Genomic DNA, 13646 nt, shown 5'->3' with positions numbered 1-13646 from the left:
CCCCTATTTTTAAGCTCCACATGCCCACACCTGGGCTCTCACTGCTTGCAAACAAATAGTCTGCTAGGAACTGCAGATCATCCTGAGATAGCAAGTACTGTAGAGAATAAATAACCATCTGTCCTTGGGCTGTACAAGTCACCCATGCTGATTTCTACCAAGCCTGCTGCCACAGGAGCTTTGCCTTAGACTCAAGCAAACTGGCCAGAGAAGAGTCACAAACCCCAAACACTGCCGCACAGAGCCTAGATTAAAACCTACAAGACAAAATAATTTTACTGATCTTCAGTGCTAAGTAGAGAATACGATGTGTTGTGAAGACACACACAAGACTTTCGATTTAGCTTTAATAAAGCATTATTAGTAATTGCAACTGGATTATTTATAAGGGTATAGGTCAGTAGCTAGCTTGGTCTTGGTCCCTTGGGAACTTGAAAGGGAGACAGGAATGTGTACTCACTGGGGAAAGATCTTTGCCCCCACACCTTCAAACATTTAAAGTCTATTTAGGATAAAGACTTTGGTGCCAACTAAAATGGCAGAAGCAGCATCGCTTGGCAAGCTCAACAGCAACCCCAAATCTAACCTGCTAGCTGAGTTGCTAGAGGACTTGTGATGCTAAATGCTGCTTTTTCCTGGTTAAAGTTTGCCTTTCCCCTCCCCCCAAAATGCAGCCTATTCCTTGGGCTTTTCTACCTATAAAATATTTTAGTAAAACCCAGCACTGACAAACTCCTTAGAAGCATTTCCATAGAAGCCAGTTGGTAACTAGTGAAGCTGTAAAAACAAAAACCAAACAAAAAACTTACCTCATCCTTTATGAAGGATAATGACCCTGTTTCATGAGCTACTTCTACCTTAATCAGTCCAATGTGAAATTTTCTTTTTCCAATCACTATTCCCAAATAATCAGGCTGTCTTTGCAAACCAGCCACAAGAGCAGGTGCACCAGAGTGGAGAAATTTTTGCAGGAGGAATAAAATGACACTGATTTGAAGAGCAAAGGTGTATCAGAGAACTGTTGACAGAGGGGTAGAAAACATAACACTCCAGCCTTTTTCTGTAGAAAGTTATGGTCAGCAGGAATATGGCTGCTTAATGACCTGAGTTAACTTGCCTTGCACAATCTGTGTAGATGGGATGTGATCTTCCTGAAAATTCCTAACTTTCACACCACAAATACAAAGACCCTCCTTGAAGCTCCTGCCCTTTCTCCAGCCAACAGCGTGTACCTTGCAATAAAATCAAACAAAATTTGATTTTATTTGGCAACAAAAAAATCCTAGAGCAGTTAAAGTAGATTTACAAGGTGCTTATGCCTTGGCTCCAAGAAAACTGGTGTTAATTCTTAATGAATAAACATGTGTTTTACAAGAAAATAATGCTGGAAGAAAAAAACCTAAGTATTCTGCTAAGAAACCAAAAGCCTCTCTAGGCCGTGAAGGTGACAATTCAACAGACTTGAGTTATCTGCAGATACATGTCCAGCTCCAGAAAAAGACAGGTTTCTTTTTTGCAGGTAGGCAGCAGAGAATCATTTCAGAATTTGACATGGCCAAGTCCATACCACTTTTCCTCTCTGACTAGGAGGAAAAAGATTTGTGAACCCACCAAGAACTTGAATATCATTGTACAGTTATTTCCTCCTTTCCCATTCTGTCTTTTAAACAGAAACATCACCTACCCCAGCCACAGCCACTTGGCTTCTTTAGAAAATGCCTCTCCTGCCTAAAGAGCCACACTTTGATGGCACATATCCAAAGAAATTTTAAATAAAAATCTTACTGAAACAAACAAAAAAGTTACAGCATCTGCATTTCATCTACCAGATGGCAATTTCATGGGAATTCAAGAGAAGAGCGCTGTTTCCCCCAAAAAAAGGAAAAGCAAGTCTCAGCTGCTGCCATTGCTTTTCCAGCAACACATTAACTTGAACTTCAGAGGGAAAAAAGGATACAGATAAGCCTGGCTAGTGCCTTGTGGTTTTAGAACACGACCTGAGGAGCTCGCTTTCAGCATGTACAAGCCAGCAACAAATACTTGGCTCCATCCAAGGTGGCCAGGCAGATAGCATGCCTGTGCTCACATGCTGATCTGGAGCAAACGCCCCACCAAGCAGAGGACCAGATGAGTCACGGTGCCTGACTACTACCACCCACCACCTCCCTCCCTGCAGCCACAAAACCAAAAAGCAAAATATCCATTAGCAGATGAAGGAGTTTTACTTCGCAGTCCACCAAAACGTCAGCCAACAGAAAAAAAAAAGGGGGATTATATTAATGGAAATAGTAACCCATAGTTACAGACTGTAAGAAGAGGTGTAAAGAAACACCTCTGCATATCAGTGCTGTTAGGGTTTCACTTAACAGAGGCAGGGGCAAACTCCCAGCCAACTCCAATATACAGCAAGCACATACCTGGTGCACGCACTGGGCAGCTGCACACAGAGCATCCAAGACCGTGACAATCCTCCTGTATTCTTTAACATCAACTGGCATATTTCTTGCAGATATTCCTTGTGTTTGGATCACAGCTAAGATTTCAGTAAAAAAATACAACTACTCTTCTATCTCTTGAAGCAAAAATGGCAGAGATGGAAAGTTTGCATCAAACTAATGAAAACACAGATGTTAAAGTGGTGGTACATAACATAACTAGTCTATACAGATACTGGGTCTGATTTCAATGTTGCCCTGTTGGCTCTGTCTGCATCACAGATTGACACACTACAAATTATGAAGCTACACGGATTCACAGGTCTCATGTTTCAAGCACAGGTCAGCTGCAGCATTGCTCATCTCAAACCATGATCTTCTTCCTTGCTGTCTGCATGAGGATCTTGGGTTTCACTTCAAAGAACTATAAACTCTAACAGTAACAGAAAAACCCAAGACTTTGAGATTCAGGGACCCTGGAGACTTAAAAGAAACCTCCACACCAGAGAAGCCAACTATTTTCTATTTAAAAAAACAAATCTGAAAACCATTACTTTACACCACTGATTTGTTTTGTGGTGGGTAGAGGAAGAGTGACAAGCTGTCACAGGCTGCAGGGACAGAAAGGAAACCCTGTAATGAATCAAAGGCTGTTTATGCAAAGCATTTAAGGCCACACCTTCACAGCTATTATAAACCAGCATGAGTAGCTGGCCTGCCCCCGGCTGTGTATTTCTACACACCTGGCTACGCAAAATTCCCAGTTACAAGGATCAGCACTTTGATCCACTTAACCTTCTCCTGCTCCACAACCACAGTAGTGCCACCCCAGACAAGAAGATCTCTTCACGTGGCGGTACTGCCAGCTCCAAGCGATGGTGGGACTGCAATTAAAAGCTGCTCTTGACAGAGGTTAAATCCAGAATGCATGAAAAGAAACTCCATGGCAGGTTTCTTTGGGGAAAAAAATAGTCACTGCACTCACAGAGAAGGTAGCAGGCAAAGATAACCCAGAATTTACTAGCCAAGGACTTTTCAGATAATGCTACAGAAGCTGCAGTAGAACAATGCATCATCTGAACAGTCAAGCTGTCTATTTTTTCTGTTTTATAGTATCTTAAAACTTTCACTAAGGGACAACCCTGCCAAAGACTTTCGGATGGTATGTGCTTAGGCAGACAAAGTGCATTTCGACTTAGATTTTACTGAGTCCTTGCATTTGTTACTAAAAGTGTCAAACACATCACCTTAAAGAGATATATAGCCATCCTCCTGATTAAGAGATAGCCATACCATTTGCAACACACCTTTCTCAAAATCATCTGCTTTAAAAAAAGTCAAAATATTCTTCTCAAAGGCATACAATGCTGGCTACAATACTCAACAACCCTGGGTAACTGTTTCCTACTGAATTATCTCAAACAGCATCATCACACTCAAAGTCACATCTACACCAAAATAAGTTTTTACTAACACCCCGGCAATGTCCCAGCAGGAAGGCACAGCATCTGGAAAATTAACAAATACATTTTTTACTATTGTCACAAGCATCCTCAGCCCTACTGCCTTGCGCTGTGTTAAAATACTGCACACCAGCAAGGCCACTGGAAACTTAGGAAGAATAAAACAACTATCTCTATATCCCAGCTCAGTCCATTTCAAGAAGCGTTACCACAGCAAATGGAATAGCATGCAGCAACGTGTTTTTATAATAAACCTAACATGACTACTACATAACTTATTTTGCTCAAGAAATGCAAAAACAGTTGTATCCACATTCTAGATCTGAAGATAGCTGATGGCTCCCTCAAATATCACCTGAAAAATGTAATGCTTATGGGCTCCTGCTTCAAAGCCCTCCTGAGACTTCAAAGGATTTGCAAGTCTTGCAGTTTGTCCTGTTAAACTGCCTGAGGACAATGGTACAATCTCCTCTGAAAACACTACTGCAAGCTTACCTGGGAACCTGACTTCTCAGCCTGAGAGGCACAACAGGAACCTATACAGAGAAGTTACACAATGACTAATAAGGCACAGGGAGCTCCAGAGAGCCCCCAGTAGGCAGACATTAATGATATAAGCAAGGCACACCATTCTTTTTCCTCCAGAGCATGAAATTTCAACTTCTTTAGTTCAGGAAGCATAATGAATATCACAAAAGTTTCTGCAGAAAATGGGCCATTTGGAGAACAAGCTGCTTCCACAATTAAACAAAGAACAGGGGTTACATGAGCTTAAGACAAACTGCTGAATACACACATTATACTCTTTCTAACGTACCAATGAATACTAAAAAATTTGAGAGGGTGGTTATAAGCCACAGGACCCTCCATGCCCTCTTCTGGCAGCAGCTATATTGGCTAAAGAAGCTGCTGCATGAAACTGGTGCCCACCTCGACCCCCTTCTAGAGTCCCAGAGAAGTGGGCAGTGATGACGCTAGAACACATTTCCCTTGCACCCTTGGATTGGCCAAGAAATGCTTTGTTACTCCTGATGGACAAGCATGCATAGTTTAAGCGTCTTTCGTTAGTTTTGGTTGTTTGTTTGTTTTTAAGATACCTCCCCATATTCAAATACATTTTTACTGAGTGCATAGAAACAGTGAGTTGCATTGGGTTTGGGGGGGTCTGGGTGTGATATTTTATGAAAATGGCACAACTGAGGTTGGGTTGACAGGAAGCTCCAGGCAGCAGCCTTCTTCCACAGCTTGCTCCCATGCCTGCTTTGCTCCTCCTTCCAAATCACACAGCACTACCCAAGCCTTCCAACAGAAAAGTCAGCACAACTTCTCACACTGCAAAAAGGCAATCTATTTTCCTACAGCTTTAGGAAAAATCCTGGGTGAACACTTCAGAACAAGAATAGTTCCAAACAGGGCAGATTTACGGGTAAATATCAGCCAGATGATTAGTTCAGCAGAGTTAAAAGTACCTGAGAGCAGGGCCACATTATGCTGTGAGTTGCACACCCCAGCAAGCAGCAATACCATCCTTACCTGTAGCACAAGCGTATTTGCTCCCAGCTCGCAGGTCAGGCCGTCACAAAGAATGCTGGGAATTATTTCTCAGCAATTGCAGGGCTGTGTTCTAAAAACAAGAAAAAAACATAATAAAGATTGTAACTCTCTGCTGCCAGCAATGTGCTGCACGCAGTCTCCCTTCTGGCAGTCATGTTCTGCGTAGTAGTGCTCACACATATCGACCTCAGTACTTACATCTCAGACTGCCCGCCAAATAAAACCAGAAAGGAAAAAATGGTCACGCAGCTGATGAAAAAAAAAAAAAAAAAAGCCAGCCAGGCCTTTACTTTAAGTCAAGTCCAAGCTGGCACTCAAGTTTCCAGAAGAGAAAGCCTCAAAAAATCCTGCCCTGTTTGACCTTCCTCCCCTGGTCAGCAGCCCCCACTAAACAGACTCAGATTTACTACCTTTCCCAAGCGGCTCATTAAACTAAAGGCAAACAGGGTACATATAAATCATGTAATGTTAAAGATCAGGCCTTTCTATACTCTCAGTAGTTCACTAACCCAAATTCACCCTAAAGGTTTTTCCAAAGACAAACTGCACATCAAATACAGTCTGGCTATTTAGTGAAGTTAAAGCTGTTTAACAAACCGCTATGAAGAAAAATTGCTTTGACATTAGCTATAACACACAGCAATAATTCACACAACCCTGGCAATGCCGTAAGCAATCCCCTACAGCAACAAGAAAAATAAACCAAAACCAGGGAGCAGGGGACTCAACACCTCGCACTGCATGACAGCTCCCCAAAACACTCCTTGCAGGCCCCCCCTTGGCCCAGGCACGCCGAAGGGGATCCTTCCTTCTCCTGCAGCTTTCCCAGCAGGAGAAGCTGAACGCTATAATGGAGACACAGACCCTAAGGTTTATTTCACAGAGAAGAAATTACAGTATTACTGCAGGGGCCCGGGCGATGGAGAAGCCATAACACGGCACCCCGAGCCCCCTGTGACCCGGACAGCCCGGGTTCCCCGGACAGCTGCTCTCCCTCTGCCCCTGGGCCCGGCCCCCGCCTCAGCCCATTTCACAGTGAGCACCCGCCTACGTGCCCACAGCCCACTCCCGCCGGGGCGCGGGGAAGGGAAGAGCCATCCCGAGCAGAGGCACCACGCCCGGCCGGGCTCTTGCCGACGGCTGCGGGGGAGCGGGCAGGAGTCCCCGCCCGGCCCGGCCCGGCCCGGCCACACCACACTCACCTCAGCCCCGCCGCCAGCCCCGCCGCCCCTCCGGAGCGCACACAAGCCCCGCCCACCACAGCGGCGCTTCCGCGGGCGGTGGCACGACGGAAGGGGGAGGGGAGCAGGGCGGTGCCTGGCGCAGGAGGGGCGGGGCGTCTGTGGCGGCCTGGAGCCGTGTAGGGTCCGAGGGGCCGGTGTGGGGGATCTGAGAGGCGTCTATACGTGTCCTGGAACGCCCTTGTGTAGGGTCTCAGGGTCTTATATACAGGTCCTGAAAGTCCTGTGTGTGGGGTCTCAGGGACCTACATGCATAGGTCCTGAAATGCATGTATATACTGTATGAGGAGCGTTTCTATAGGTCTTGTATATAGGGTCTGAGAGGCTTGTATATAAGGCCTGAAAGATCTGTATATGGGGTCTCAGGAGCTTATATATAAGTTCTGAAAGGTCTGTATATAGGCTCTTGGGGCCCATATATATAGGTCCTGAAAGGCTTTTGTATAGAGTATGATGAGCATATCTATAGGGCCTGAAGGGCCTGTATATAGGGTCTGAGGGCCTTGTATATAAGGTGTCAGGGGCTTATATATAGGTCCTGAAAAGGGTCTCAGGGGTGTGTATATATAGGGTCTGAGCAACCTATATAAACAGGGCCTGAAAGGGCCTATACACAGGGTTTGAGGGGTTTATATGCAGAGCCTGAGGTACCTATGTGTAGGTTTAAGGCACCAGCGTAATATGTCCTGGGGCTAAAGCTGGGACTTAGGTCTTAGGGTTAGGGTCAGGGTTACGGTCAGGGTTAGGGTTAGGGTTAGGGTTAGGGTTAGACCCTATAGGGTCTGAGAGGGCTGCAAGCCCCGGCTATTCCTGCCATACCCTACTAAATCTACCCAGTTTTATTTCTGGAATAAGTAATTCTCTCCCTCCAGACAAACACTTCACACGCCAGAGGGGTTCCTGCTCACCCACATCTGTACCCGGAGCAGACAGGTGATGGAGGTGCCCTTGGCACTGAAAAAAGTTCTATGAGATCTACAAACCCACCACGAGAAGGAAAAGGGAGCTCTTCCATCACTGTAGAAATGCAGAAAACTTGACTTTTCAGGTGCCGATCACTTAAACTGCAAGTTTCTTAGCAGTATATGGACTGAACTGCTTTTGCTTGCTTTTTCTTTTTCCCCCTGGCATACCTGGTTGAGCATTTCTGTGTGTTTCTAATGATAATTCACTTTAAAAACCAAAGGGATTATCTCATGAGAAATGTATCTTGTGAGCAGGTCATTCTGTGGGGTCCAGGACAGTTGCTCAGCTCCAGACCCATGGCGAGGAGAGCCAGCACTGCTGTAGCGTGGCACAGCCTGAATTAGCAATTAAATAGAAATCATGGCCTGTTATAACCATCCCTCACCCTCTGATCTGTGCCCGCAAGCCTGGCCAGGCAGTATTAACCATGTCCTCCTATTTCTGCATGGGTTTCCTCCCTAGCCTATCGAATTTACAAACAAAATCTTCATGGGAGGCTTTATCGTTCCCATTGACCATAATATTTACAAAACACTAGGGGAAATATTTCCACTGAGCTGCCAGCTTGACACCTCCCACCACCACAAATTTTTCAGTACTGGGGAGGGCAGGGAAGGGCTCAGGACAATGCCCACAGGTAGGAAAACCTCTCCTTAATCAAGATAGAAAAGATATTTGTGCCCTGCTGCTGCCGTGACAGCATGTCCTTCATACTGCCTGCAGTGCTCCTCCCCAAATGGAAAGGGCTGCCTGCCCCTGGAATGCACAGACATGGAACCTGGGTGGAGAAAAGCATCATGAGAGGAGAGAAAGAGGAAAGAGAGAAAGAGGAAGGAAGGAAGGAAAGGAGGGAGGGAGGAGGGAAGGGAGGGAGGGAGGGAGGGAAAGAAGAAGAAAGAAAATAGGAAAGAAGAAAAAAGAAAAAAAAAGAAGAATAAAAGAGAAGAGAAGAGAAGAGAAGAGAAGAGAAGAGAAAAGAAAAGAAAAGAAAAGAAAAGAAAAGAAAAGAAAAGAAAAGAAAAGAAAAGAAAAGAAAAGAAAAGAAAAGAAAAGAAAAGAAAAAAGAAAAGAAAGAGAGGAAAAGAAAAGATAAAAGAAAAGGAGAAAAGGAAGGAAAATTACATGTGCAGCACATTTTCACATGGAAACACTCCCCAGAGTGGTTTCATCTTCTGCCAATGAATATGAAGATGCCTGGATCCTGGATGCAGCGTCCCGTCCTGCATTCCCTGAATCCAGTGCCCAAACCGGCACTGGCTGCAGAGCTGGGAGGGGGCATGGGGGCAGAGGGGATGCTACGGTGGAGCAGCAGCTGTTGCAGGCCGGTGGTGATTTCAACATCAATAACTGACTTCCAAAAATCCCTGTGAGGCTTGTGTTGCTCTTTCAACCCTGTCTTTGAAAATGCCTTAATTTCTTATTTGGGGTGCTTTAGCACTGCAGGGAACTTGGCATCTCCTTTTTATGAGAATGAGGGCAACAGCAAACGCTCCTGCCTCTGAGAAGAAGCAGGCTGCAAAGCAGCAATGGTTTTATTCATCTTTCCAGGGGCTTTCCCCTGCGCATGTGGGGCAGGGACCTCCCCGGGGGTCAAACGCCTCCGCAAGCCCCAGGGCTTGTCCGGGCTCGGGGAGACCCTGCAACAACACGGGGGTCCAGCAGAAGCGCATCCCTCCCACAGCACCCACCTGCTGTCAGTGATGGGTGCTGCCCAGAGACACAAAACGCGATAAACCTTTCCATGCACAATTCATCGGAGAGGAAAGCAGCACCAAGGGCATCACGCCAGCCCAGCAGTGCTGTGATTTCAATTAATCTCATGCACTAATAAGATTTAACCATCAGGAAAGCGCATGCCTGAGCACCTCACCCGAAAGGGACTTTTTTGGATGGCAAAGGAGCTGGGAAGGAAATGAGACGCCTCGAAAATAAATGCAGCCAGGTGTCATCAACGACCGGTATTTGGGGGAATAAGTGTTGCTCTCCCAGGACAGAGCAATGCCTGGGAGTCCCTGTCTCAAATGGTTCCCACGGCAACAGGGGAACATCATATTTTTTAGCCATCTCTCAGATGGGACAGTCCCAAAGTGTAAACTTGGAGGCTGATTTTTGAACCAAGGGAGGGACCCCAGCAAACCTGGTGGAGGGATGCTATTTTTTATGGGGTTGTGGGTAGGGACGTCGGCTCCTGTGGCCATGCCTGGCAGCTCAGGAATTGGATGGCACCGGGAAGGGAAAATGAGAAAGGCACGCCTGGGTCATGTGCGCCTTGGCATCTAGATCAGAGGGAGGATTCGCTGCTGGGGAGGCTAATTTTAGGTATTTTAATTTTAGTTGCTTCCACATGCCTGTTAGGTTGGCTCTCTTCAGGCTTTAATGAACCCCCCATTAAAAAATACATTTTCCGGAGGCATAAATAGAGAGCAATTGCTCTTCAGGAACACAGGAGGCTGCTGAATCCTGCCACTGCCCTCCTGCAGTGAAAATGCTGCAGGGATTTCTAGGATTAACCTTTTGGCAAGGCTTAAGGTGATGCCAGAGACTTGGAGGTGTCGCTGCGGGGCTGGGGTGCAGCGGTACGCAGAGGTCTGGCCGGACCCCGAAAGGAGATGGGAGGAGAACATACCGCAGCGAGCAAATGCTGGCGTGTTCGGGTAATTCAGGGTTTATGGCCAAGGTCCTGCAATGGGACATGGACCATCATCCTGCCTAGCCCAGGTACATTTCTCCATCATATCCTATTGCTCCACAAGCAGCCGTTGCAGTGCTCAGCTTACAGAAAATGGCCAGCGTCATTCCTTTATCAGCAGGTAGACTCTGCCCCCCTATCTCAGGGCTGTGCTGTGTTATCTGCATTAGTCTGAAAGCCCCAACCTTTCCTCTAAATAAAGAGGATAAGATGCACTTGGACCCAGTATCCTCCTGAATTTCCCCATCCACCCATGCCCGATGCACCTGCAGGATTTTGCACATGCATCGACCTCCGCATGCAGGATTTTGCAAGTATCACAGCCCTGGACATCTATAGGAATAAAATAGGGTAAATCCTAATTTAAATAACACAAAGAAAGTGATGAGCCTGTGGACTGAGACCCTTTGGGGTTTTTTGTTCCTAGCAAGCTTATTTAATCCAAGCACTTTGGGGCTTGCTCAGATCTGAGCCAAAGTGTTGGGTTTGCCTGTGGCTTATCACACACTCGCTTTCTCTTAAGTCAGTGTTTTATTTGCAGGAGAACAGCAAACATGCCTCCATCGGCAGTGTCGGGATGGTTGATGGGGGTTTGAGGCTTTAGTTTTCCACTTCAGTCTTTCCCATGGCAATAATATTAATTGCGAACACTGGCATGCTTTTCCCCATCAATTCTTCTTGGGAGCAGCTTTCCAATATTCTGATTATAAGCACCAGGAGAAGGCCTCATTAAATACCTGTTTTTCCTTTTATTGCTCTGCACACAGCAAAGGGAAGGCGCAGGTATCGTCCGCCTTACTCTGATGCCTGGAGTGCATCTGTGCTGGAAAAAACCTTGCCAAGAAAAAGCAAGGAGGACCAGCAGCATTTTATCATTGCTTTTTTTGCTGGGAGGACGGGGAGGCTCCAGCTCATCCTGTGGCCATTTATCAGCCTCTGGGCTGCACAACAGGGAAACGGTTATTTTATCTGGTCTCTTTCTATGGCTTCCCATGGGACTATTTGTGTCTTCAGGGTGGGGGGGAAGAGTCCTTCTAGCAACATGAACATGCCCACGTGCTGTCTCAGCACAGCTTTGGTTTACTTTTGTAAACTCGAGAGGAAGATGCTTCTAGCAGGGTACCGGGAGCTATTTGACCTAAAAAGATGGGGTTTCATTTTGGTGCTGATATCCTCTCCCCTTTTGGCCCCTGCACTCTTGGGAAGCTGTTCCCTGCTGGCTCCTTTAATTGCACAGGGCACTGATCTCAGGGCTCGTGCTTAATTCCCATTTCTATGCACTGTAATGAGTGCCGACATGCTCAGCACAGGTTTGCTAATGAATTATTGGCCTTTCTGCCGCACTCAGCCTTTGCTCGCAGCCTGTCTTCCCCCACCTCTGTCAAATACTCCCTGGAAATGTTTAAACTCTGCCTAAAATATGACTTCAGGTGAGCACTTCCAGCTCCTCTTTAAATAGAAATAAATATCTAAATATATAATCTGAATGGCTGGAGGAGTAGGGAATAGGAGAGAGTGGTTGGGGCAGGTCCAGCAGCCCAGGGTCTGCTGTATGTGCGCATCCCTGCCGTCCCCTGGAGCTGCTGGCACCAAGCCCCCATAGGAAACCCTACGGGAGGGCAGCAAGGGCTCGGGCTCGTCCCAAATGCATCTCTGCTCATCCAGCCAAAAAAAACTACTTGGGTAGTTTATGGCACAAAGAGATGGCTCTGCCCCGAAGCACTGCTGGGGCTGCATCCTCTGCCCTCCCCAGGACCTTCCCCATCCTGGGGACTTCCGTCCTCCCCCTTTCCTGCCTTTCTAATCTCCCTTTTCCAGCTCCTCCGGGCTGCATTAACCCCAGCTTTGCCATTTTGAGGCTCTTAATCCCATTGTGGGGGGATGCTGCAAACCATACCAGGGAGAGACTGATGTCCCCGGAGAGGGACGCCCCATCTGTGGTCCATGAGGTGGCTCTTCAGCTGAGATGTGTGCAGGAGCATCTTCCAGTGTGGACGCTCCCAGGGTCATTGCAGAGGGCTGTGCTGCACAAAATCCTTATTTTAAAGTATTTTTCCTCCTGCTGTCAATTTTCAGTGTGGAAGGAGAGGGAAATACCACAAGCAGGGGTTGAGCAAAGGTTCCGTCCAAATTTGTCTTTGCAGGCACTTAGGCTGTGTGCCCTCGGGACTGGCTGTCACCTGCCCATCTCAGGAACATTGGTGTCTTGAAAGCAAGCTGCTGTCCTCCAGCATTTGCTCTTTTTGACCTGGGAAGCCCTCAGAGGTGGGTTTTGCCGCTTGCTTTCCATCAGTGGAGCTCATAGCAGCTGCTGCAATAGGTCTCCTTGATCTTGCAAGAAGAAGCAAATAATTATTGATGTGCTAAACGTGCTACGCTGGAAAGACTGTAGGTAAATCCTTCCAGAAGGACACAGCTGAGACACGACAACTTCAACCACGTTTTTCCGATCAACAAAGAGAAGGAAGAGAAAACCCATCCCTGCAGGAAGACCCAGCCAGAAAGCAGTCTGTAGCCTTGCAAACTGGCTCGGGAAGCTTTGGGTGGAGGATTGCTCAGGGACAAGCTGTGTGGCTCCAAAATTACATTGCCTGGGGAAAAGCCGAGAACAACCCTTCAGCATCTGAGCGGATGTGAAGGCAGCACTTGGGGAAGGAAGGGGAAGGGGAAGAAGGAGGAGGAGAAGGGAAAGGGGAAGGAGAAGGCAGCTGGAGGGAGGTGGAGATGGAAGGAGGAAGGTGCCGGGGTGCCGCCATGGTGTGGGTGATGGCTGAAGCGCATCCGTGTCACTCCATCAGCTTGGTTGTGCTCCCCTCTGTATTTTAATAAGGTCTTGGTGGCAAACAGGGGTGGTAAATAACAGCTGGAGTCTCTTAGCTCACGTGTTCCTGATGATTTCGGCAACCTCCAGCCTCGTCACAGTTTTCTTGCCATTGATTTCCAGTGACTCTCCTTTCCCAAGCATCCTTCTCTCCCCACCTCCCAGGAGAAGGTGCATCCCGATTGCTCCACGCAGCAAGGAGTTGCGCTCCTTGACTTCAAAAAAAAACAACAAACCCAGGATCCCAGCTGCTTTATGCCAAGACACTTCGTTTCAGTCTCAGCTGTAATAGTATCGCTGCACATGGAAACTGCTTGTGCATTAATATTTTTTAAAGCTCTATTTTCTAACGAGCAATTCTGGGGCCACTTCCAGTATTGAAAGTGATAGGCTCGTTTCCCTTCTGGACTATTCCTTCCCAGGAGTTAAAAAGGAGCTACCGGCAGTATTGTAACAACTCCCAGGCCGAAGGGAAAA

The 13646-nt window shown here is 46.9% G+C and overlaps 1 protein-coding gene across 2 annotated transcripts in view; it reads right to left on the bottom strand.

Annotated features, from left to right (window-relative positions):
* MICU1 (mitochondrial calcium uptake 1) overlaps nt 1-6737 on the bottom strand; it is a 111131-nt gene extending 104394 nt beyond the window's left edge. For both annotated transcript variants that reach the window (XM_072869636.1, XM_072869637.1), the window contains exons 1-2: nt 6655-6737; nt 5432-5522 (exon numbers count right to left, since the gene is read on the bottom strand). The gene's annotated coding sequence lies outside the window, so the exon portion shown is untranslated. The remainder of the gene's footprint in view (nt 1-5431; nt 5523-6654) is intronic.
* Nucleotides 6738-13646: the final 6909 nt, after the last annotated feature.

This window comes from Ciconia boyciana, chromosome 8 (assembly GCF_034638445.1).
Source record: "Ciconia boyciana chromosome 8, ASM3463844v1, whole genome shotgun sequence".
Classification (NCBI taxonomy): Eukaryota; Metazoa; Chordata; class Aves; order Ciconiiformes; family Ciconiidae; genus Ciconia; species Ciconia boyciana.
This window is presented reverse-complemented; position numbering and strand designations above follow the sequence as displayed.